A 4,598-nucleotide genomic window follows, 5' to 3' on the forward strand; every position below is an offset into this window, starting at 1 on the left:
TGCGCGTGTGTGGGAGCATGTATGTGTGTGTGTGTGTGTGTGTGTGTGTGTGTGTGTGTGTGTGTGTGTGTGATGAATGGGAAATTTTGAAACCGGTCTTAAATAGTTTTTAAATATTAATACAACAATCAAGTTGCTAAAAGTAACATATAAGAACATACTGTAAGAAGAGAGAAAAACTGCAGTAGACCTTTTGGTCCATGCTAGGCAGCTACAACAGGAATAAGACTAATCTATGAGAATAATACAAGGATAGCACAGAAGAAGGCTCTCCACAGAAAATACACACACACACACACATGCACCTACACCTACATGTGCATGTGCTCACACACACACACACACACACACTCTCTCTCTCTCTCAGGAGAGGAAGAAGAAGGGAGGGGCTGGAGGAAAGAGGGGGATAATCCTTCTAAGGTCACCTGCATTCTACGTTTGACCCAGACTTGGGAAGGAAAATACAGGTTTCTCTCCGCCAGTTTATATGGAACAGACTCTAGTACTGTATTAGTAGTAGTAATAGTAGTAGTAGTGGCTTCTGTAGCCCCAGGGTAATCTGGAAAGTGAACTCAGAGGTCAGCAGGCAGAAGTTACTCTTCTTCTGCAGTCAACTAACCTCACGTAGAGGAACAAGGAAGGACGTAAGGGACATTCGTATAATCAAGCAGTGGAGCTGCCTGGTTTTATCAGTGCCATCACATGAAGGCACTACCAGCACCATCAAAGGGATGATGGAGAATGATGCCTTTATGTGGTGGGTGACACTGATATGATTGGGTATTGGAACTACCTGGTTATACAGATGTCCCTCACCTCCCTTTCTTTCCCCTGAAGAAAGGATGGTGGGCTGCAGGATAGGGGCAACTCCAGCCTGCTGTTCACTGGGTTCACATTCAGATGAACCTAGGGCTGCAAAGCTACTACTGTACTACCATTAAAGGAGTTCATGTGCTGGAATATGTATTTACCTGCAATAAAAAATGAATAGCACTATGCCACACTTATTTTTTCTCTCAGTTTCAGGTGAGACGAGGGAAAATTAGAGCCAACAAGAAGAAAAATTTATCAGAACTGAAGAAAGCAGCTAAAAGACTGCAGGATGATAGACTAGCAGCATTTAAAATTATATTTAATGGTAGGTAAATTTACATGGTGTGTTTTTACATTCAGTGTTTTGATAGATTGCATTAATAATAATAATAATAATAATAATAATAATGGAGAATGAAAGACTGACTAAGAGGGTGTATGTACTGTAGGTGAGGTGGAGGGAGGGAGAGGGAGGGGTAGACCGAGGATGAGGTGGAGGGATGGAGTTGAGAGGTATATGAGGGAGGGGGGGGTGAGTTGGGGGGAGGGGAGTCAAATGGTGGGTGACAGAGTGACTTGGAGGCGTTTTGTCTGCGGCCACCCTTTGCGGGATTAGGGCGTCGGGCTATAGATAGATAGATAGATAGATAATAATTAGTGGTAGGTGTTGGCGACCATCATCCACTCACTTGGTGTAATGCTGCCTACTTCTTCCTTAGCCTTTATCATTCTTTTTCTGTGCCTGCCCTATTCTCTTCCTATTTCTCCCATCTTTCCTGTCACTTCTTATTGCTTTTCTTTCCTTTACAGGTGGCTTTACATTGAGTGACAAGCCAAATGGTTTCCTGTAAGCCAAGAACCATTTACTACGCTGGGTGGTAACCATATAACCAAACCATACGTGCTCCCAATGTGTCAGCAAGTGGGTTGGTGAAGGGTTAGTGCCCCTCCCTGTAAAACAACTCAAAGTCAAATGGGCACCCCTTACGGGATTATGACGTCTGGCAATAGATAGATGAATAGATAGATAATAATCATCATCATCATCATCCGGACCAGCAAGTTCAATCCTTTCACGCCTGACAATCTCCATCTCCTGTCCCTGACACGCCGTACACATAAAATCAGCATTATCTTGCAGTCTACCTCTGATACCACTACATCTCTTGTGCACCCATTTATCACAAACACCGCACAAGATGGAATTACTTCCCACACCCTTGTGGCAAACTGTAAATGGCCACCCTCCCTCGTCTTTGACAGTACCGCCACCAACCCTAGATATCATCACTTTTGTTTTATCTGCATTTACCCCTAAGCCCTTGTGCCCCATACCATCTCTCCACTTCCTAAACCATTCCTCCACCTCCCTTTCGTTCTCTGCAATCAACACCAAATCATCAGCATACAACATCTCCCATGGGAGTCTGTTTCTAAAGTCACATGAGAGGGCTTCAAGTACCATGATAAACAACATGGGACTCAAAACTGACCCCTGATGCACACCAAAATTTACGGAAAACTCATCACTGAAATCTCCATTCACTCTTACCTGGGTGCGAGCACCCACATAAATAGCCATAACCACCCTAACCAGCCACTCCTCCAAGCCAAGCTTTCTCATTGCCCACTTCACCACCTCTCTAGGGATTCTGTCAAAGACCTTTTCCAAATCAACAAAAACAAAATACAGACCCCTTATCCTACCAATATATTTTTCCTGAAGCTGTCGGACAATGAATATGGCATCAGTGGTCTCCCTACCTGGCATAAACCCAAACTGCATCTCATCAATATTCATTCTTTCTCTAATCATACCTTCTAAAACTCTCTCCATTAGCTTCATTATCTGATCTAAAAGCATTATACACTCAGCCCCCTGCTATCACGCGTTCAGCTATCACACTTATCTGCTATCACGCACACATCAAATGCACAACCATACATGCTATCACGCACCCCAAGACCGCTATCACGCGTCGAGTTTGAAGACAGGCTAAGTGAAACATATTCACATGGCACTTCATACGAGGTTTGCAGAGGATACGATGGTTGATCGGAACGGTAATGTGGTAAAATTCCCGATTATAGCTCGGGCATTTGGAATGCATCTGAACGGATTCCTGCCGAGGACACGACAGGCAAAACAGTGACCAAAGCCCATTCAGCTCGAAAGAATATATCGTACTACAGCATTGAAATTTAGCCTAATGCTGAATACTTATTAATATTGTATTTTAGAATAAATATCAATCGTTTTGAAACCCTTATAAAGAGTTAATATTTCTTATACCGAAAAAACTGTGATGTCGATAAAGTAAAACACATGTAGCCTTTAAAAAACATGACTGGATGTGGGTGCCTGTGGCCGGTGTTGATGACACTGTTATACAGTAAACTTTTTACTGCATGTTAGTAAACTTTTTACAGTTTTTTTTTTTTTGGTCTATTTTTTACGGCTTTTATGTAAGTAGATTAGGTTAGCATAGATATGGCTAGGTTGGGTTAGGTTAGATATGGTTATGTTATGTTGTTAGGTTAGGTTAGCTTGGGTTAGGTAAGATTATATTACCAACGGCCATACCACGTTGAGTACACCGCTTCCCGTCCGATCAGCAAAGTTAAGCAACGTTGGGTCTGGTTAGTACTTGGATGGGTGACCGCCTGGGAACACCAGATGCTGTTGGCATAACGTTCTCCCTACGTGTCAAGTGGGGTTAGTGGAGGATTAGTGCCCCTCCCTGTAAAACAATTAACTCTAAGCCTTGGCCACCCCGATTGGGATACATGGCGTCTGGCAATGAATGAATGAATGATGTTAAGTTAGATTACCTTAGATTTACCGGTAGTAATATTCAGTTAGTGAAGGTTAGGTCAAGTTAGGTTAGGTTAGTAAGAATGAAATGACTTAGGATGGATTAACCTTTGGGGTGAATTGATGAGAAAACCCTCTAATCTGATGCCTCTCCCCAGGTACTGCACCCATGTTGTGACAGATGAAATTAATGAAGTGGCAGCAGAATTGCTCAAAGCTGTGGTTCTGTTCCAGAGGCGACTGTATGCACGGGACCCTGCCAAGGGTGCCATCAAGTCAGTTGATAATTTTTGTTGTTGCTGTTGTAGCACAGGTAGTAGTAGTAGTAGTAACTGTGACCCCAGGCCTATGTAAACAAGAAGCCAGTGGACTATAGGCTGAAGCTGACATTTTTCTGCAGTCCACCATTTATCAATTGGGGGATGGGAAGGAAATTGATGGTTGTTTGTAAAACCAGGCAGTGGAACCACCGAGTTATATAGGTACCGGACTACTGGCACATGAAGGCGTTCTTTGCCAGCACCTGCTTCAAGTGAAACCGCCCTAAGTGAGACATATTTCTGGTTTGTGACTGAGTGGTTAAAGCTTAAAAACATTCATTTCTAACTTGCGAGCAACTTTATAATGAATCATAAGTAACTTTAAGTGAATATCGTCATCATCATCATCATCATTATCTAATCCTGTGTTGCCCCATGAGGAGTGTAGGAACCCAGGGCTAGGCAAGTTGGTCCAGACATGTAAGATGAGAGTGACCAGCCTCACTCATCCCTGAGTGGTATTACATGAGCAATAAACCCCAACCATCCCTTGGATATAAACCTACATTGGCTTAATCTGGCAGGAGTGCCTTAGTTACCTACTAAACCACCAGGTGCCATAGTTTGGTTATGTGGTTATCACCCAGCATAGTAAATGGTTTCCTGATGTACAGGAGACCATTTGCCATGTCAGTCAGTGGAGAGTCACC

The 4,598-nt window shown here is 43.1% G+C and overlaps 1 non-coding gene across 1 annotated transcript; it reads left to right on the forward strand.

Annotated features, from left to right (window-relative positions):
• Window positions 1-3,383: 3,383 nt before the first annotated feature.
• Window positions 3,384-3,502, forward strand: LOC145389936 (5S ribosomal RNA). The gene has a single exon (XR_013895546.1). It is a non-coding gene; the product is annotated as a 5S ribosomal RNA (ribosomal RNA).
• The last annotated feature ends 1,096 nt before the right edge of the window (window positions 3,503-4,598 follow it).

The sequence above is a fragment of the Coenobita brevimanus genome, unplaced genomic scaffold (genome assembly GCF_032717465.1).
Source record: "Coenobita brevimanus isolate Jiangsu-jjx unplaced genomic scaffold, ASM3271746v2 jjx.HiC_scaffold_2625, whole genome shotgun sequence".
NCBI classification, from domain to species: domain Eukaryota; kingdom Metazoa; phylum Arthropoda; class Malacostraca; order Decapoda; family Coenobitidae; genus Coenobita; species Coenobita brevimanus.